Genomic DNA, 22,764 nt, shown 5'->3' with positions numbered 1-22,764 from the left:
ATGCCTACTGAGACATGAGCTAAACAACATCTGGTGTTACCTGCTAACTGGAGTCTCACTCACCTTTTCCATGCTGTCTTTGTGCAGCACAAGATCAGGACACATACCAGGGCATCCGTTTTAAAAATGAGATCTATTCCTACTGACTGCTAAAGATTTACCTTAGTGCAAATATGACAGTATTGTGAAAGGGACCTGGGGGTCCTGGTGGACAGCAGGATGACCATGAGCCAGCACTGTGCCCTTGTGGCCAGGAAGGCCAATGGGGGTGGTTAGTAGGTTGAGAGGAGGAGTTCTTCTCCTCTACTCTGCCCTGATGAGACCCCATCTGGAATATTGTGTCCAGTTCTGGGCCCCTCAGTTCAAGAAGGACAGGGAACTGCTGGAGAGAGTCCAGCACAGGGCAACAAAGATGATTAAGGGAGTGGAGCGTCTCCGTTACGAGGAAAGACTGAGGGAGCTGGGTCTCTTGAGCATGGAGGAGACTGAGGGGTAACCTTATTAACATTTATAAATATGTAAAGGGTGAGTGTCATGAGGATGGAGCCAGGCTCTTCTCAGTGACAACCAATGATAAGACAAGAGGCAATGGGTACAAACTGAAACACAGGAGGTTCCACTTAAATATGAGAAGAAACTTCTTCACAGTGAGGGTGACAGACACTGGAACAGGCTGCCTCAGGGAGGTTGTGGAGTCTCCTTCTCTGGAGACATTCAAAACCTGCCTGGACACATTCCTGTGTAATCTCATCTGGGTGTTCCTGCTCCGGCAGGGGGATTGAACTAGATCTTTTGAGGTCCCTTCCAATCCCTAACATTCTGTGATTCTGTGCATTGGAAAAGAGCAGGACTTCTGGTATGCGTGTTAGCCATTAAATTGATAAAGTAACAGAAGGAGGTTCTGCTCAACTCTGTGGCCACATGAGTGGAAAATCCAGTTGTGTTGCTCTAGATTTACCTTAATGAAGTGAAAGACTATGCCCTGGAATAAGGTGTACTGCCTTGAAGGGCTGTTTGTTCACACCTCGTCAAGTGCAGGGACAAGTCATATAACAGAGTCTGTTTGAAAGTCCACCCTGCCCTCCAGAAAACAGAGCAACACTTTGCAAAACAATCTTAAGATCTGTGCCTTGTCACTGCTTACTTGTGACAAAGCAGCAGAGGAATACTCTGGGATATCTGAATGTTATACGGGCACAAGCAGGAGCTTCTCATAAATACATGGGCACAAGCAGGTGCTTCACATAAATACAGGGAGCTTGAACACTAACGGGCTAGGGAAGTCTAAAGCTGGCAGTATGGGGAGGAAGAAACAAATATACATAAGGAGGAGGAAGGGATGTTCTACTTCAGCAGATTCAGGTTTCTTTTCTCTTTGTCACCAAAGGTGGTTGATTGAATCTGCACAGGTAGGTGAGCTCAATCAGGAGGTGATGAAGTTCTGTAGAAAACCTTCCTTTAAGAGCAGAAAAACAAACAAACAAGTCAAAAAAAAATAAAAAAAAAATAAAAAAGAAAAACACACACACAACCAAAAAGCCAACAACCAAACAAATTCATCTGACTTTCTGTAGGATCCCTAGAAATATTTCTAATGTAGTGTATTTGTTGGGGAAGGTGGGAGTGGTAGGCAAATGCTGGTTGATTTTCTTATTGAGCCACCAACAAGTCCATGTAATCTTGTGTTATAGCTGCCAGTCCTGTTCCTCAGATGGTAAAACCAATTCTGTATTTGTCTCAACTGTATTTTTTTTATGTCAAGGACCGTCTGCACATCTCAACACAAACAGGTGTAGAGGAGACCCCCGCCTTGTCTTGTATCTATATCAAAATGTTAGAACATGAGCAAAATCTAGTCACAAAGATGAACAGCTAGCTTAAACCAAGTAGATAAAATGCCTTTTTTTTTCCCCATATTTTTTTCTTTTCAAATACATATTAGAGACACAAAGCACAAGTGTCTAGAATGGATGAGCATCCTGCTTTTTCTTCCAATACTGTTGATGGTGCTGCAAGTCACTACCACCCCTGAAGCAGATGGAAGTGCAGCCAATGTGTGCCTCTTAGAACAATGTCTACACTGCTGTGAAGAAGCCAAAGGAAAACAAAACAAGTTGAAACAGTTCTTTCAGAAAATTTTTTCTTTTCCTTAATAACACAGTTGGATCAGAAAGGAAAAGCCAGCACATGCTTCATCCCGAATGGCCCAGAAGTCAGTAGATAGAACAGCACTTTGCAATATAGAGCTGTGCAGAGAAACGGAATCATTAATATTTATACAGCAGCAACACCTTGGCTCATTCGCTAATGTGGTTATACTGTTTCCAAGCTACATGCAGCATTTCCCTGTTACCGCACAAAGTCATGATCAGACACTAACACAGGGTGACAGTGCACACAGTCATCACTCTGCAGGACTCTGAATGGGCACAGCCATGGGTATACACATATAGTTACTCAGTAAATTGTTTATGAACTGACTTTGGGGTATAGGACGTTCTGGGTTCAGTAACTCCTCATTCAGAAGTGCTGCCACCTTAGTCTGATGTACTATTTTCCTGCAATAGGTTCTTTGTAACCAATTTGCTTTACTTTTGAATAGCAATCCTCATTTTTTCGCTATCAAAGCCACTTGTTAGTACTTCTGCTCCTTCACCAGCGGATTTGTTTCAGTTAAGCTTAGCTGTCTAGAGAAAGCATTGCAATTTAATGGTTCACAATCAGTGACAAGAGATAGGATCCTCTAGAGACCAATTCACATCAGAGACATGTCTTAGGATGGACTGACTCTGATTCCTTCTCTCCACCAATGGCACAGGAAGACTGATCTGACAGTTTAGACTACACAGCTATTTATTGGCTCAAGATAGTTCTGCAGATGATCCATGCATTTAAAACAAATAGATTTTTAAAAATCATTAACAGATATCACAACTTCTGCATGACTGTTTGAAAAACTTAATGTCTCAAAGCAAAAATTTTCACCAAAAAGTTGGCAGGTGCCCACATACTGTCCAATGAATCATATGACCCCACTCAATAATAAATGTGTCCCTTTCATTCACAAAAGTATTTCTGAATCATTCCACAAGTTCTATCCATGAAGAATCACCATATGGTAAAGTGTTTGGTAATAGCATAGTGTTTGGTAATGAGCATAGTGACAGTGTTGAAGCTTGCAGCTCCTGGAAACATTACTGTAGAAATATCATACACATACATTAAGGCAGATGTAAGCACTTTTTTTTTTTTATTCCCTGCATCAAGTCCAGAATGAGTTCATAAAAATACAGAAATTGCATGAAATATCATTATATCAAGCATGAGAATGACATCTTCTGTAGTTAACAGATTATTCCAAATGTTTGTTTACTTTTAAAAGTCAGTCAGAAGAACTAAATTCACTATGTCCTTCAGTAATATCAGGTATATATATATATATATATGGAAAGTATTCAGTGATAAAGTACTTAAAAACTTGATATACCTGGATGGGGATAGAGACATGTCCTATTGCTAGATATTGAAAAACCTACACATATAGAGCATATAGTATCATTGTTTGTACACTCATCCTTGCGCTGCCCTTCTTTGCTCCCACACTTCAGTGAGCCCAGCAGGAGGATACAGGGAACTCCCAGTCCCAAGTGGGCAGTGTCACTCATCAGCATTAGAAATTGTATTGAATCTGGTATTGTTAGCAATTAGTCACAAATAGCTCTGCAAATGGCTGTGATTTTGAATATACTGTTAAATTGTAGCTTAATATCTCAACTACTACTGGTAAGTATCTTCCTACTTACAAAATCGTAGAAAGTCCAGAAACTTACTAGCAGCTACGGGGTGGTTATTACATGATATGGATTTTTTCAATCATATTTTTAAAAGCAGTCACCTATTCTTTTACTTGGCATTAATTAATGTCACTGAAGCTGTGAGTTGCACTAGTGAACTATGCATACTGTGAGAATACTTTTCCCTCAGATTTAAAACAAACCAACAAAAACAACACCCACACTTTTTCTAATTACAGGAGGGAGAAGCTTGTGGGACAACTGTATCCAGCTGCACTTGTACAGATTTTTAACACTGCAGAGGACAGATGGAAGCTGGGAGTCACAATTTGGAGTAAGAGAGCATCTGCAAAATCATGAGGGTCCACATTCTCCCCCCCACCGAGTTATGAAGTAAGAAGGGGCTGGGATCTTTATCTTCCCTAAGAAACTTTGTCTTCCTTCTCTTATCAAGTTTATAACACCTTGTTTAACTGTTAATTGGAAAAGACAAACAGTATGACATATCAATATGAGCTTGCCCATAACTGTGTTATTCTATATCAGACTTGAGCTTGAAATTGCACTGTCTTTTTTATTTTTACATTATCTTCAATATGCTTAACCAAGGAAGAGAACCATAAGGTCATTTTCTTTAATCTAGCACATTCAGTTATTATTTCATCCTAGCTCGTTTCACTATCAGGATATGTGACACTAACTTGTATTAGCATTTTAATTCTCACCCCTCTTTTGAGTTTGATTACTTATATGCAGACATAATGCAAAGCCTATGAGGTTTTATGAAACAGTTAAGAGATAAAAAGCCAAATTCAGACCTTTCTTGCACTTCATGAAACTTCTGAGAAAAAAAAATCTTTTTAACTCAGTGGAGAAACACAAATTCATGCCAGTGTTGTCCTAACACACCTTTATGTTCTAAAAACATATTATTGATTATCCATATCCTTGAAGAATTATTGTCACATACAAGCTTCTGTGACCCATTTATGTACCTTTGCCATTTTAAAAAACATGGTCCTGATCCTGTAGTTTGCTTTATGTGAGTAAACACACCTGTGCCAGTCACTACAATTAACTTCAGCAGAAACTTTCAGAGTTTCTCAGTTGAGTGAAATTCCACAGCAGATCTGGCTGAAGGAACAAAAAGGAACCAGAGCAAGACTCCCTTCTTTCCACAGCTCTCCTGCTGTGTTTGAAGTTCCAAATTGAACTATATATTCATTGCTCAACCCTAGGTACAAAGCTCTTGATATCTAAAAGCTCACAGCCAAGATTTCAGGCTTTTCTAAAAAACTCATCAGTAGACTGGCTCAAGAGTTTCCAGCTGTGATTCTAGGACCTGGTGCCTGGTAACAAGATGATCTTACCTCACAGCCTGTGGGGGCTCAATGTGTTTGATATGTCTTCAGCTAAGTCCATTACATTGTTGAATTGCCTGTAAATCCACCAGAAGAATTGCAAGGGCTCTAACAGATGGGTTTTGTAATAGTTTTTCGGGGTGGCTTAAAATGTGACTGTGCCCAATTGTTTGCCTTGTTCCTCAGAGCAGAAATATTGTGTCCACAGCAAAGTTTGCAGAGGGGACTGTTCACATCTGCTTTGGCACTAGGTTCACAGCTCGGATGGAGCAACCCTGCCCCATCCCAGCTTCTTGCTCAAGGAAGGGCAGTCAGAGCCATGACTTATAGGAAACACTTGAAACCTCAAAACCAGACAAACAAGGAGGAAAATGGAACAGGAGGAGATAACGCCAATTTGGCATCCAGTGTTGTTTAATTGGGGCAAGTGTCTTTGTCAATGACCATTTGGAGGGAAGACAAAAAGGAAGCTAAACTGGCTGCTGCCACCCACAGCTGCTAATTTGTGCTGAGAGATGGAGAAATATCAACTGCACTGTTAATTTCTATATTATGGAAATTAATCCTCTCATTTGCACAGCAGGAAGCCAAATTACACCATCACATGCACAAATAAATCTGACATTTTGAGAATTTGACATTGCACCACTGAGAGCTGGTTTCAACAACACCTCCCACCTCACAGAGAGAGCATAAAGGTGTCTTCCCTGGACAAAGACACAGAGAAAAGCAGCCAGATCCTCAGCTGAAGAAATCTGGCAAAGGTCTCACAGTTTAAAGAGAACAGCTGTGATCAGCCTCACAGAAATGCAGAGAATAAGGAAAGGTGCATTTGTGAGTGGGGGGAGGAACGATTTTTCTAAATTAACAAAAGAAGTTGCCATGAGACCTACTGCACCTTCAAGTTTCAGTCTCAGTATATTCCCTGTATGTGGGTGCTGCCCATAAGTACCATAGGGAACTTTTGTCCTAAAAACATAAAATATGGACAGAAAGAACAAAGTCAAAACAGAGGAGGCGAAAAAAGTCTATCTGCAGTGATAACAGCATTCACAGTTACATCCTCTGTTAAAGCCACATTGTCTGTCACTTGACATGAATGACAACTACAAAATGCCCAAGGAACGTTAGGGTTTGTAAGGGAGAGTATTTCATTTTTAGTTAGTTTGGTTTTATTCAGTGAAATTTAATTGTTATTCTGTACTTAAGAGTCAAAGACTTTCATACAGATCACAGATTTGCTGAAGGTGGGAAAGATCATCTGCCAACTGATTTTCACTCATCCATTCTTCGCTCCTTTCTTGATCCAATCCTCTCATAGTTTTTATTTCTAAATGTCAGCTTTAAAAAGTTACCAAAAAACCCACACATCTTCAATTAACAGAAAACAAAGAGCAATAAGTCATTGATTAGTAAAGGGTGCTGAGCAATTAGTATTTCAGCTGCTAAACTGTTGCTGATAAACAACCTGATTACAACCATTCAACACATGCTGCTTATATCCAAAGTGCTCCTATGTATTTTATCAAACTCCTATAAACCAATTAAGATTGAACTTTCATTTTAGAAGTGTAATAAAAAGAAGTCAGAGACCTTTCACAGCAAGCAGGAGCTTCACTTGCCAATTCAAGCCTAGCAGGATCTACATTCTATACTCAAGAAAATAAAATAAAAAATGTATGTATTCTCACCTGACTCCAGGATCTTGGACCTTAGGAAAACATACACATATTCTGAAAACAATAACAAAAAGAGTAACATCACCTGAAGTTCCATTAAAAAAGGCTGCAGACTCCCCCCCCCCCCCCCCATTTTCTTCCTCAACAGAAGCTAGTTAAACATAACCTTGTCTGTAGCTTGTTCTTTCATATAGGAACATAATTAAGATCTGATCTGTGACCACAAGCCTTAAATAAAATGCAGCTGCTCATATGATCTGCTCATTAAGTACTGTATTCCAAATTCATGCAAAGATGCTAAGGTAATTAACAAGTCACAAAAGCTTTGGGGAGTTAAAGATGCAATAGAAGCTGGGTTGAGGCTCATCTTTACATTTGCAAGAAAATGGCTAGAAGTCTATGAACGTAGATTTAATTTAAAAATATATTTGCACTCAGGAAGACATTCTAGAATTATTCTATTTGAAAGATGTAATTTATTTTCTACTCTTATAGTTCTTGAAATTATTTTTAGTGCTTCTAGGATCTCCTCCTTTCCCTTAAGCTTCAAGGCTTTTTGATAAAGTTTCATGAAAGGATTTAAAGATTTTTGAAAGTATGAAGTCTTACCATGTAACAAGGCATTTTTACATTGACTACCACCTCCAAATGTCTATTTACCACCTTCTTCCCTACTATGGAACTTCTTCACTTTTCTACTCTATATCTCAGCCCTAACTTCTCCAAATTCCTATACCACTACCTTGCATGGAACAAAACTCCTTCCCATTGTTATTTCACTCTACAGTCTCCATTTTCTCCTTAGACAGCTAAACAAGCATAAAGCTAAAACAGCTGTAGTAACAATCTATCTAGCTTTTTCTGTAAATAGCATTTAAAAGAATTAAGGCATTTCTTTTTTTAGCTTACAGGATATATAAAGTCTTCTCCAGTAATGCTACCTGGAAGCCTAGGTGAAAGGACATGAATCATGGGAGGAGAATTTAAAAGCCACACCTGCATTAAGAGGAAATAGATCTCTTGCCACAGATGCAATTGCTTCTCCGTTAAAAGGCAAGAGAAGAACATTTCTTACAGACCAGTTAATTGGGTACATTTCACAGCTTTTCTAGTATCTATTTCTTATTGTGCCTGAAGCTAAATCCCTGGGGTCTTCTCATCTTCTCAACAGCAGGTTCATCCTTTCCCATTTTTTTGTTATGAAACTGTGTTTTCATAATACAGCTGAAGACTGAGGACCTGAACAAAAAACACTAGGAGAGAAAACTCGCAAAGTAATCATGGTGCTGTCCAAAAAATGTCCTTTCTTTGTTTAACAATACGAAAGTAAAATCAAAATTAAGCTAAGGTTTGGAACAAGAATTTTTGGGGGCTTTTTCCTGCTTTGCATTGGCATAAAATTCTGGCTTTCTTCCACGTGCAAGACCTGCAGCAGACTAACCCACCAGAGCGCTTTCAAAGGCACAGGGTACTAGACTTGGGTATTCCCTGGTTCAGAGGAAGAACTTCAACCAGGTCTGGAGCAAGGCTCTCTTGAGAATCCAGCTAAAAAGTTGGCCCCTTTCTGTAAATGGTGGCATGGACTCGACAAGGGAGAGACTCTGTAAAATCTGTCATTGAGACTCTTGCTGGCATACAGAAAAGATTCCTGGAATCATCTCAAAATCAAATTAAGGCCATATGCAAACATGACTCCTCTGGAGTCCAGCAGAGCTTCTTAGCTCCATAGTGTATTGCAGTTTCTCTTAAACACCCCATCCCAAACCAACCATGTGGTGGCTCTGATTTTATCAATGTGTGGCTGAGTCTGGGGTGGGCTGCGAGCTGATGAGATGCTCAGCCCGATGCTGGCCTAGATCTCCCTGGCTGACACCGCTCCCCGAGGACTGCAAAAGGACTTGACCCCCAACACGGTTGTCACAATCAGCTTCCTAAAATTATTAGGGACTAATATGGGGTTGGAAGTCCTTTTGAAAGCTAGCTGTATTCCCATTAACCATGAGAAATAATAAAAAGTTCCCTTTCTCTGGGGTCAGGAAGGGAGAATGGCACAGAGATTAAGGAATTTTATAATAAGCCTAAACTGCAGGATTTCTTCTTTTTTCTTAGGGTGCCTAGTCCTGAAGGCCCTTCAAAGACTGAAAGACAGTTCACAGATGCTGACTTTGCTAAGTTTTCATCTGAGGGAAAAAAAGAGAGAAGAGAAATAAAATACCTAACAGTCGTGTCTGCTATGTAGAGAAACAACAAATGCTATAGATTTTTCCTTCAAACAAAACAAATGGGTCTGAAAAAGCAGGAGTCTTGTTCATATTCCTTATCAAAATTGGACAAAATTAGCTGACCCACAACAATAATAATGATCTTGATGATGAATCAATAAGGATATGCATTATTTTAAGAAAGACTGAGAACAAAATAGATGCTTAAACCTAACAAATGTGAAACATGGGAAAAAAAGAAAACAAATGACCATTTCACAAAAAATAACAAACATAGGAGATACATCATCTGAGTGACCACTGAAGTAGGGAAAAACAATGAATTTTAAAAGCAGACTCTGAGTCAAGAGTATAGAGGCCTGAGCAAATCAGCAGTCAGAAGCAATGGCAGTAGAGAGATGACCATTAAAACATGTAGCAGCCTTTCTGGAAATGTGAAAAGTTCAGAGATTTGTGAGACTCTTTTCTCAATGCCCAGCCACTGCTTTGTTCTGGTGACTCACTCAGGCTCTTGCTGTCTCCGTGGTCTCCCCAGCCACCCTGTAGAGTCCTCACAGCACCCGAGGAGCTGTCAGCAGCTCACGGTGGCTGGATGCAGCTGAGGACAGAGGGCACAGGTTTGTGCTGTCAAACAGCAGGACGCAATGGAATCAGACATCTCCAACACCGATCTCACAGGCTATACATATTTATGCATTAATACATGGTGGTGGAAGCTGAGATGTAAACCTTCTGGAATAAAAACTCCTTGTCCAGAGTTACTTCAGTCAAAAAGCACTTTCCTACTTGTCTAATGCTCTGAGATGGCTGGTAGAAGTATCACTGACATTATCCCATTTCAGTCACACGGTATTCATCACTACACAGTCTGGTCCTTACCTCAAGGACTCACCCTCTGCATTATATATGAGGAATTTATTCTGTCAGAGAATGTCCTCCCTTGTGTCAACCACCTTTCATCCCCAGCAGTCTCATTAAAAAAAAAGAAACGTTATCCTTAAGCAAGCACACTAAGAAATGGAAATGTGTGAAGAGAATATCTGAATAATTCAAACTGCTCCTCAGATCTTCATCATTTTGATACCTATAACCCTGATTAGGTTGACACTGTTTGTGAAGATGTAAAGATGTATTTGATTTATTTTTTTAAAACAGTTCCTAGATAAAGCAGAGAATTAGACTGACCATTTCAACATAATAGATGCCCCAAGGCTTTTTAAATTCTGCTTTCACAGTCTCCTAAAAGCCTCATCTTTGAGACTGCGGATCTGATTTTGATGTATCAAATTTCTGGTGCAAGCTACAATGTTGATTTTGACAAAGGGGCATCTCTTTTCTAACAGATAGGAAATTGACTGAAAATGTTCATCTCTCCAAAGCAACTAAATGTTCAGTAACAAATTTTTGTCTCTTCCAAGTTACAACAGAATCAATGATCTAGAAGGGGAAACCTCACCAGACCATTAGTATTGTTCAGTCCTTCTTCACTGCTTTTTTCTAACATTACTTTGGTCATTCACTTTCCAGAATTCTCCTGAATCTGGTAGACATTTAAGAGCAGACAAATCAGAACAATTATCATAATAAAACTGCTGATTGCTAAAGAAATACAATGTTCTGGCTGATAGGAGTCTAAGACATTTCTGCAGCACTGGGTCACTTCCTACTTTAAACTACGTTGTCTCTTGCAGCAGTTAAAGTATGACTAAGCTTTCATGAGGTTTACTACTCCTACAGTAACGACGGTCCTATTTCTTTTTATGGTCCCATGCCTCATCTTTGCACCAGCAGAAAATCTCATTTCTCACTTCTGTATGCCATTCACTTTCATGAACACACAGATCCCACAGTCTAAATGTGACAGATTTTTGGCCTTTCCCTCAGAAAATCCAGTGCTGGTGATTTAGTGCTTGGAAACAACTCTGGGAAACTCTCTGCATGGCGTCTTGGTAGGCTGGAAAAATATCTACAAGAAGTGACTTGCAAGGATAAATCAAAGTGTGAGAGACTTTACTAAACTAGAACAATTTTTATAGCATTTAGATGATACTGCAGGACTGTTAACCAGAGTGTAAATGATTGAACAGGTGATGAATCCCTTAGAGGAAAAAGCCATTAGATGGTTTTAAATCCATTAAAAAACAGTATTATGTGCTATAAAGAGCAACAAGATATCCTTTTCTTCCCTTTCTAATACAATCCTCATCAGATTACTCTCATACAGTCTTCCCAAGGCATTTTGTCAACACAGGACAAACAACACCTGTGTTGAATTTCAATATGATTTACAAATTAGCTTTTGAACTGAAATGCTGCTGGTAGGCTTCATTTTCATCCACATGAGGATCTCATCTTAGCCTACCAAGAGAATGCAGGACGTAGTTATTGGGAACTGGATTTGACATGTCTTTCACTTCCAAACCAGCTCTCCAAGTAGATTTGATTTCACAAATCCAGTGAAATCATTTTCTCACAAGTTATGCCTCCATAAAAAATAGTCACTAGGATATTCATTTGCAAAGGACCCACTCTCTGTCCTCAGGCTACTTAATATGGACAACAGACTCCAACACAAGTTTTCTGTCTTTCCAACAGAGTAACTGAGTCAACAAACTTATTAGATCTTCTCAGCTGTGTCCTCTGAAACTGTCCAACTTTGTTTAACTAATTAATAAACCACTGGAGCAGTAACCTGGCTTTCCTCTCTCCTGCTTGACTTCTCTAACCTCTTTCTTGTCCAATGAATGTTTAATTACTGAGGTAAAGTGAAACATATGCAAGAGAAGAAATGAGGAGAGCTTGTCCACAGTATGCATGATAGCCTAGTTATTCAGGCAGTCTGATGAGAAAGAGGGCAAGATAGTTTTAAGCATCTACTTCAAATCTTCTGGACCCAAACTTCAGGAAAATTAGGAACACATTCTCCAAAGTTGCCTGTGGCTCATTAAAAGGTACAGTCCAGTTAGCTTGCGCTTCGGAAACTTACTTTAGAATCTAAGAATACTCACCATCACCTTCCACACTTGAGATGCCCCCATGTAGACCTTTAGATGGTCATCCTCTATATTTAACTTCAAGCTCTATATATGAATATTTAGAGTTAGAAGACTGACTTCTTTAGTTCTCTATGAAAGTTGGTAAATATTCTTCTGTGAGAATCCTTTTCACAGCAACCCTGGTATACAGTCACTAGAGCAAAAACTTCTGTCTTTTTCTCTGTCAGTAAAGAAAAAAATAATATCCTCAGTAGAGCAGTTACTGAATGAAAACTAAATCTGTATAGGTCTATAACCCATTAAGAAAAGACTGTACTCTTCAGAAAGAAACACAGATTTAAATGGAAAAGTGGCCTTTGGTTTCTTCCCACTGATTCTGCAGGTGTCAGGGGCTATAGTTTTCCACTACAGAGACTCAGTCAGAATAAATTTGGGCTGTGAATCAAAACCCCACACAGAAGAATGAAGTCAAATATAACTCTTGATCCTCAAATCTGAGACAGATTAAAATGTAAGGAATATTGTGTAACCCTGGCTCACTTGCTACCAGACATTTGCTGTCAGCAGCTTCCCATGAGACATGAACTCACCCTAGGACTCCAGCCAGCAGAGGCTGGGGCCCAGCAAAGTATACACTGAAGCAGAACAATAGCTGTAGTTATGTCTGCGGTCCCTCAGCTCTAGCAAGCATTATTCTACATTGTAGGGTCCAGGCAGTCCTTCCTGACACAGAGGAGGAAGGTGCTGACCTCGACCAGCTCTAACAAGGTGTGAATTTTGACAAAGTGTAATTAGGATCCCATAAGACTGCAACTTCTCCCTTACAGTGATATTTTGTCATTTATCCATTAGGGTTTCAGAAGCATCAGTATTGAATCATCCTCCTCAAAAGAGAGTAAATCTCCTGTGGAAGTTTCCCTGTGCCTGCTGCCCACCACACAGGTGACCCCTGAACAAACATATTGTCACTTCAGTGCTTCAAATTCTACTTCTCTCCTTTCACAGCAATTGCCTCTTCTTGCTTCTCGGCAATGTAACAAGCTGTCTGCAATTTAATTGGGACGGTGAGAACTGCTCTAAGACTTGGCTACTTCAAGCAAGCAAAACCTCCCTTCTTAGTGCCCTGCTGAGGCTGCTACTTCTTTGACTTCAGGTTTTTATTTGTTTGTTTTCTTCTCAGCCTGCTGCTTCTCAGTGCTTTCTCTCCTGTATGAATTCTGCTTGCATGTCCTGTATAGTCTGGGAGATGAGCTGAGTTTTTGTTTTCTCTTAAGTCTCACAAATGTTCTCTAAAATAATGCAGGTCAGGAAACAAGCATGCTTATTCTGTAGCTGTATTTGAGAAGCAAAGGCTGCTTTAACCCAGCCTGCCTGTCATGAGTGGTAGTTGTCACAGATCTTTCTAAAGGAAAGGAAAATCGTATATCAGGTGGATAGTCTCCTTGTCTGTTATCTCAGTTGTCAACCAGAAGGAAAAGGACCTAGTAGAAAGGTGACAGCAAAATAATGATGTTTTTAATCTCTTGCTGGATTAGGAACAATCCCTTCTATGGAAAAATATATCTGTTGTTAATGCTAATTATCGTAAGATTTAGAGGCATTGTTATCTCCCCTCCAAAATATCATAAGCCACACTTTGTTGTAGGCTTTTTGGGATCCCATTCAGCAAAACAGTGAAATAGAGATCAGGATTGACTATACTGATGTCAACAGGACTATTCACACACTTTGAGTGATGCACACTATTAGGAATTTTGCTGAAAAAGGATTAAATTATTTTTTTTATTCTTTAATGTTGCTTATAATAATAATAATGTGTCCCCCTGTTTCCTGCTCTTTCTTCTCTATTTTCTGGTAATAACTGTTCTTCACCTCTGAGTTGCTCGTGTGCCTGTTGTAGTGAAACAGAAGTAATGAATTAATTCACTTGGACATCCTTGTCTTTACCTGATGAAAGAGGTAATAATCCATGCAAGTAAATCAGGCTCCTTCTCTCAGTGAAACACTCTGTTTCAGTTTAGTGTATTTTTTAAACAATTTGTATACAAGACATTTTCATACCAGGCTGGCAGATGAAATCCCATCACATTCACTTTTTCTCTTCACATTGTATTCATTACAGAACAGGAGAATCTGCTACCCCATGATAACAGCAAATCTACTATAAATCTGCAGTTTCCAAGAACTTGTAAGCAGGGTGCACAGGCCAGACAAGCAGGCAATTCCTTCCAGCACTGTAAGAAAGGGAAGCTGAAACATGTCCCTGGAAAAGGCCAGGTCAGGAACTGGATCCAAAGGTGAACCCAAGTCCTGAGACTCCCTCGTGAGGATTTGAACCCAACAGCATGCACATGTCGTAACAGCTCTGACTGAATGTTGCTGCCCACAAAGGGACGGTGTTAGTCAGAATCAATGCCTTCTAAACATGAAGCTCCCTCCAAAGTTCTTAAAGCCCATGACGTGCAGCAGGCATGGCTGTTGGGTAGCTACCACCTTGCTTGTATCAAACATACCATTCAAATACAGCTCTGATGCCCAGTTTCATCAGCAGCAGGGGCTGAATAATCAAAATCCTTCTCTGCTAGACAAAGGTAGACATCTGGGGCTGAGTCCAAAGGCACTGAGGGGTCCTGTGCTCCATTTCCATACCCACTCACCCCACCACTGCCCCTACAACAGCTGTAGGGATCTCCCCTTGTGAACTACTGCTACTGCAGTCTTACATGTCTCGTGGTTCTCATCTTTCTGAAGATGCTGCCACGCAGCTTAGCAAATCAGGAACTAGGGCATTTCTGATGTACAGATAGGTCTGGAAGAGTGGAAAATAAGTTTTTCTCCCCACCTCAAATATCACAGTATCACAGTATGTTTGGGATTGGAAGGGACCTCAAAAGATCATTCCCTGCTCCTGGATAATGAAACTCCTCCCTTCCAGAAGACAGATTGCCATGTTCTTGCAAAGACAGGACTCTTCCTTTACCTAAGGAAACTCTTTATTTTCCTTCACTGTGGTTCTTTCTTTTGCTTTCTTATGCTAGGCAATTCTCTTTCTGAAACCAGAGCACAACAGGAATATTCTAAAATCCTAAAAGTACATACATATTGCGTTCCAGTGGGAAGCCTGTAGCAGACCTGCATATCTGCCATTCCTGACTGATGCTCAGCCATGTGATAGAGCAACTGCTTGGAAAATGGGAACAAGCCAAGTTTTGAGAAATGATTTGTGTGAGTGTACTGAATGTTTTTACCCAAGTGTTCTGTGACCCTGAGCTATTGCAGTAGGGACAGTAGTGCTATCTCCTCTGATGCCCACTCTCCAGCAAGATGTAAGAAGGAGGAAACCTCTTCAGGGACTGTGTTTAATGGGGAGCTAATTGAATAACTGACATTCAGAAAGTTCTCATATTTTGAATGAGAAGCATTTTCAGTTCTCACAGGAATGAGTATTGCCATCCTTTTCAGATATTTCTATATGTGTCTGTGTTACAGTTTCTGTAGTGCATAGTATAGGATCATGCTGTTCAAAAAATTCAGTATTATAATGAGGTAAAATAGCTTCTTCTCATTCAAAAACCACTGTGTGAACACACCGTCCTGTATCACATACGAAGTCACATGAGGAGTATAGTGTACTCTGGGCTTAAAATCTTCCAAAGCATCTATTGGATGCTCATTCTTTCCATAGTTCACTTAGATTAAGTGCAGAGAGGTAACGGATTCATCCCATGGAGAGGGCTAAAAAAAAAAAAAAAATATTTCCCTGTGTCGTCTTTGTGAAATCATTCTCCACTGACTGAACTACTGATCACATTTTCATATCTATCACAAACATGGCATTTGCCTTCAGGATCAACCAACTGATTGTGAGTGATCAGGCCATGCAGAGCAGGGCAGTATATATGTGATTGTTATGTTCTGCAAACATCACTGCAAGAAGCAGCACTTTTTCTAGAAAGGAGACATTAACTTCTTCCTCAGGTTTCAGAAACTCCAACCCCTGTTTCAGCTTTGCCTAGAGCTTCTGATTACAATTTTTTTCTATTTTGATGTAAGTTTCCCTGTAACTTCAGAAGTATTTTTTTAAATTTGCTTATCATTAATTTACATGTCACTCTGGCTTTTGTTTTTCTCTGCTGTTTCCCTGTTTAAAATCTTAAGTAAAATGAATGTGTTTAATAACCTTGCTGCAATCTAATAATCAATTGGAATAAATCTTCATCAGGGGTATTTTAGCATTTTGAATCTCCATCAAGAAATACCACACACGCTCACATACACACATACAAATTAAACTCAAAACAAAGGAAATTAGAAAATCAGGATAATTTTTCTTGTTTTTTTTTATCTTTTGGTTATTTGCTTTGGGATTATGTTGTTATTTTTTTCCAGGTCTTTATCTTTGCTCTGTAGGCAAATAGCTTTATGAAAGTATTAGAAGTGGCCTTTTGACAGCTAAATGAGATAGAAGCAAAATTTCCATTTTATTCAAAACTGCCTTCACAAACCATGCAATTTTCCTTATCCAGCCAGTTTAAATTCAAGGCTTCTCTAGTGATATCACACTCAGTCAAAACCGACAGGTTATTTTTATTAAAGTTTGGGGTTGAATGGAGTCTAACTAGAATGTCTATTCTATTGTTAATATTTCATTCCAGTGACAGAATGTAGTAGCTTGGATGAATTTAAGATGATAAAATTTATAACATTTCTGGAATTGAAAACCTGTTTGTTCATGTAGTTCAATTTGTTTAAATAAATTTTAAAAAATATTTCTCATGATACACTAAAGTGATATTTTCTCTGTAATTGCCTTTAATTATTTTTACTGGCATGGCCTCAATAATAATTTTTTCTTTCAAACATTTTCTTGTATGCATATATCCTGAGCCATATTTTAAATTATTAACGTTGCTAACTTACCATTTCTTGTTATCTTACTAAAGGAAAAAACACTTTACCTTTTAAAGTCATAGGGAAAACACAGTGTATTTAACATTAGCCTGGCATCAGTTGTACTTTAGATCTTGCTTTGTCTAACCTAATGTAGTGGAATCTCATCCATTGCTTTTCTGTTTCTTTCTGTTCAGCTGAAATTCTCTGGCAGGATCAGCTAGAGGAAGGATGAGAAAATACCAATTATTGCAGGTCCTCAATATTGCTCTTCACCTATTAATCTGCCTCTAAAGAAAGACAAAAACATAACTCACAATTAAGTGCTTGTGTGAATCAAAGGATATTTAAATAGGAAGGAATGGGGTTATCCTCTGAAAAAATATATATTTTCTGGAATGAGTGTAACATTAAAATGTTAAAACGTAACATTATAAAAAGAGATGGGTAGACAGGCAACTTGTATCCAAATACAACTTCAGTTCTCATGTATAGTTAATGTTTACCATCCTGGTAGCTAACTAATCAAACTTTAAGTAGCTAACAATCAAACTTTATTTGAAAAATTGGATATGGTATATATAACATTTTTGACAACTGCAGTGAAGTTTACTAGCATGCAGAGGAAAATTTAAAACTCTCAAGAGACTTATGTCACTTGTGAGGCTTTTCAGTGACTGTCTTGAAAGGGGAGACTCAGCTTTAGAATGAGACTGGAGCTTGAAAAGTTAAATGGGACTTCTTAATTGTTTCTGCATTGATCTTTCTCTATGGATCAATCATTTCCATCAATTTCCTAGCTGTAAGATCCTTATTGAGTTACTTTCATCCAATTGCTTGAAATGTTTTGCCATCACTGATAGTCTTATCATTTGTACCTGTCCTCTGTCTCAGGAAATCTAAAAAAAAAGAAAAAACAAACAAACAAAAAAACCAACCAAACAAAAAACACTTTGCAAAACAGAACACAAATGATCTAATTTTAAAACTACAGTCATGGTGTGTACTCATGAAGGTGAACAGACAAGTTATCATGAGCAGGATCACTGCTCAGTAAGAATGTACCTGCTGAACTGCTCAAAGCTAAATGCCCTGTAGAAAGGATGGGGAGTTTGACACCAGTCAGAGTGATTTTGATGAGTTATCTCTTAAAGTTCAAGTAGTAATAATATTTAATTTTGCTTTCTTTCCAAGACAATACTAAAATGGAAGCTAACATTTTGTTCATAGTCAAATGATCATCCAAGTAAAAATAATTCTTTTCTTGTTTATAAACTGTATTTGTAAGCAGGTTTCTTTTTTTTTTTTTTTTTTTTTCTGTGTATTTTCACTCCAGACACTCTTCTTGGATTTTGATCATTTAATGAATGATGTGTTGCAGTGTGAATTTTGGTATAGGCCTATTTCAATTTTTTTACTCCTGACTCCTTCTCTTTTTGGCAGATTTATACAGTGTACAGCTAGAGAAGGATGTACAAATGACAAAATGGAACAGACAACCTTGAAGTTATCTTCAAGGAATATTCAAGCACCTGAACTTAATTATTTGCTATTCATGAGTATTTTTCTCCAGCTCTGCTCTGCTGTCCAAGTGTTTCCAGGAAGTAAATGTGGCACCATTTAAACATAAACAACATGATAAATGGCATAATCTCCCTATCTTATCAAGATACCTGATAATATTCCAAATTCAAGCATATATTCAAGGATTTATTTTTTCCTGTTACTTAGTTATTAACTTAGACAAGTTACCAACCATTAAGTCAGGTTTGTGAGCAACATTCAAGCTAGTTATCCCTAAAAATCTCTTAACCTCTGTGCACCATATGATGAGAAGTAGGGTAAAACACAGAAGCTTCATAACCAGGGAAATAATCATACTGTGCTGCACAGCCTGTACCAGTTTTTCCGTAAACATCCAAAATTAATCATATTGGGGGCATTTTAAGTAGTACTTTTGGTCTGAAAACAGTTAGTTAAGGAATTGAACCAATATTGCTTCTGAAATTGAGCCACCAAAAAGGGGTTTTTAAAATTTTTTTACGAAATCAAATCTATCTCTAATTTATTTGTTAGAGTTCAGATCAAACTTTAGGAAAGCAGAAGTCATGTTCAGAGAACAGTTTTGAACAACACCTGAGAAACATACCAGTGTCTTTAGGCTAAGTTTGAACAAGAAGTGGATGGATTTTATGGCTTTCTCTTTAGCATGTTTCAGTAGGGTAAATGTGTATGATTTTAGATGTTTTCAGACATCATGCGCAGCATCTATCTGAAACTCTAATAGGACAGAGATCTTAGGTATACATCTGTCTATATTCTGTGCTAATGAAACTCTGTGTAATCACAGTAAAATAAAGCCCAGGACACCCAGGAAACAATACACGCCTAAGATTTCAATAACCTTCAGCAGACAGCTGCATCCATTCATGGATATGATGGATCCAGGTATCACATCAGTGAGTCCCCACAGACAAGTTGCAGCAGTGGCCAGTTTCAGACAGGCAATATCATCAATTTCTCTTGTACTGGAATTTTCTAACCTAATTTCATAGCCCTGGAAACACAGCAATCTATCTGGTTGTATTGACGGGACTGAATTTACACAGGTCATTTGAAAGATAAAGGTCACATACATACCAGGCCTCTAGGCCACATTTATTAAGAGCATCTTTCTGACTTTCAACATCATTAGTGTCATCCAGACCAACGCTGGTGTAAATGAAATGTGGCAGAACAAAAGACTGTTGCCAAAAGTATAGATGTACATAAGTGATACACAGGGAGGTTCAGCCTTATTAGCCCCTGAAAAACCACACTGTTCCATAGTCAGTGGCCAGCCTAGCCTTTGCACAGGAGACTGTCCAGCCTCATGATTTTATAGCCCTTTTAATCAAAGACAGAATAAAAATAAAATTGCTGACCTGAGGTTTATATAGCAATATTTATATAGAAGGCACAAGTTCTCAACAGGTGCGTGTTTATTGCTATTTAATATTCACATTTCAGGAGCATGCAAACCCCAAACTGACAGAGAGTCCCTGGTGAGAACTATTGTACATGTGTTCATTATTGCTATTTTTGGAAACAGCTCTGCATAACTAGTGACTTTCTTACAGTTGTCTGAAATCTGCATATCTGATGCAATTGTCAGGGACTGAGCAGCTGCCTGCAGGAAATCCATGGCCAAATCCAAATGCTTTCTGATTACAAAATTATTACACTGTCTGAGAGACCTGTATAAAATAGCTCTGAGCACAGCCAGTGCTGACATGGTATTATAGCAAAGGTTTCTTTGTAACTCTTGTAAAAATTTGATGACAATCAATACGAGATTTTGGCAAAATTGTACTTCTGCTCATGTGCAAATATTTTGGGAGTAATTTTTGTCAACATTTTATATTAAAATAAAAAAAAAAATTCTTAACTTCCAAAATTTCATTCCCAAAGTGCTTTTTCAAAACTTGAGGATTTTGTCCATTATCTGCCATGACCTTGAAAAAATATAGGCAAGGTCTACCTTGTGGGTTGGACAGCACATCTAAGCAAACGCCAACCCAATTTACCGTTCAAGCTACACAGAAAAATCCCTTGAGGGTGAGCTAACTTGGTCTTCATGCACCAGGAAGATGCATTAGCCAGGTCTTAATTTGCTTAGGTGGAGTATTGCACCGATATAGATCTAACACTTCCAGATATATAGCCACTGTGACATCTCCCTCATCCTATAGATTCAATATGCCACAGTGTTCCATTACTTTGAGCTCTCATCTTCCCAGTCTTCTCTGTGAGTTTATATTTCCTGTGATTCACCACCGTTTTCTATGTTGCTTGCTTACCCTAGGTACCATGGGAATCCTGGCATAAGAAACAGCAGAGAAGAAATTATCCAGGTGGGAAATCCTAGCATCAATGACAGAAAAATGCAGGATGCTCAAACTTCTACAAAGTACTGTTGCAATTACTTAAGACTGAGGCTTTAATGAAAACAGAGGCATCGGGGTGGGGGGAAGAAAAAAACAACAGTCTTCAAAGACTTTTAAAAATATTCCAGAGAAAACTTTCCAGCAAAACTTCCTTCACTTCAGAAAAGAAAATCCTTTCCACTTTTACATTCCAGACACGGAATCTTAAAGAGAAGACCTCCCAGAGAGAATAAACACATGCCAGTGCAGAAAACCATGCCAGGAAGGATTTGATTTGTTATTGAGGTTTCTTTAGATGGCAGGTTTCACAGTACCCATTCAGATACACCTTCTTGCTGAGAGCTTTGTTCAGTCCATGCTTCAAAAAGGAGCTTTTAATGCACTTCTTAAAAATAAGATTCTTTCAGAACTTTGTAAAGCTTATCATTTGAGCAATATGCCACTGAAAGGTAAGTGTGAAGTTCAGTTTTCATGGACAGCTAAGACTGAGAAACTCTTACACTCCACCACAGTCCCCATGTGTTTGCTCTAACTACATATCACACATGGGGACTGAGGCTCAACTCAAATTCATACATGCAATGCTAGATTTTATTCACCCAGAGGTGGGCTGAGGGTAGAAGACATATTCTTCTGCTTTCATTGCACATTTTCTATTATTTCAATAATATCCTGCTGGAATGAGGAGACAGAGACTACAGGGGAAGTGTAAAACGTTGCACCAGAGACAATTTAGAGGAGAAAATTACATTGGCAGAATCCTTTGGGAGCTGCCTGGTTCTTCCTCTTGTCCCACAGCAGAATGGGCTAATCTTAAACCGTTCCTGGCAATGACTGGTTACACAGATGGAGACTCCAGAGTATCATAGACAAAACAACTCCCATAAGTCGGTCTATTTTCTCTCACAAAGTTGTTTTCCAGATATCTAAACCAAACCTCCCTTGCTGAAATTTAAACTTACTATGTCTTTTTCTACAGGAGCTGTAGAGAATAAATTATTTCTTCCTCTCTGGCAGATGTTTCTCATATATTTTAAGACTTCTGTCACATCTTCCCTCTTCTCTCCTGAATTAGATAACCCACAAATACATTTGCCTTTTCACAGTGTATTGCATTGGCTAGTGAAGTCCAGGAATCAATTACATAAATTACAAGAGACTTGAATGAGACCAGAACAGGATACAAAACCCAGTGTTGTGTCTGAATGAACAGTGTATGAATACTTACTTAACATCAGTATTTGCCTATGATGCATTATGGCTTTTTGTAATTAATTAGACTATGAAGTGCTTGATTATGATAGCAGTGAATGTTTTTCCTGCCCACTCTTATCACTTGTTTAAAAGTATTCTGTTCAGCTGAGTTATATGTGAAACTGAGAGCTCATGTATATACCAGGTACCAAACAGCAGATTCTTATTCTTGTGGGTTTCTTTTTAATTTTGGTGTGTTTTGTTTGGTTTTTGTTTGGTTTGGTTTGGGGTGGGTCTTTTTGGTTGGTTGGTTTTTTTGTTTGTTTAGTTGCTGGGTTTTTTGCTTGTTTTTAGAACCTCTTATCTGATGACTATTGCTACTAAATAAGGCCTCTTAATACCTCCAGCAGATCAGAATATCAAATCAGAGGGAAAAAAAAAAAAAAAAGCAACGTAAGTATTAATTCATTTCCACATTTTTAAGATCTTTCTCATCTCTTCCCTCTTTGTGCCAAGCCTTCAAGATGTAATTGGAAATGTTGGATACACTCCTTCAAAAATGTTCTCTGAACAAATTACCAAGTACCATTCTGTGGAATGAATGGATGACAAAGAGCAACACTTCTTCAAAGGAAAGCAGGCAAGCTGAAATTCAAGTATTTGGTCTTCTATTAGTTGTCACTCACTTCCCCAGAACATTCT

Source organism: Streptopelia decaocto, assembly GCF_964273445.1.
Source record: "Streptopelia decaocto genome assembly, chromosome: 6".
NCBI lineage: Eukaryota > Metazoa > Chordata > Aves > Columbiformes > Columbidae > Streptopelia > Streptopelia decaocto.
This window is presented reverse-complemented; position numbering follows the sequence as displayed.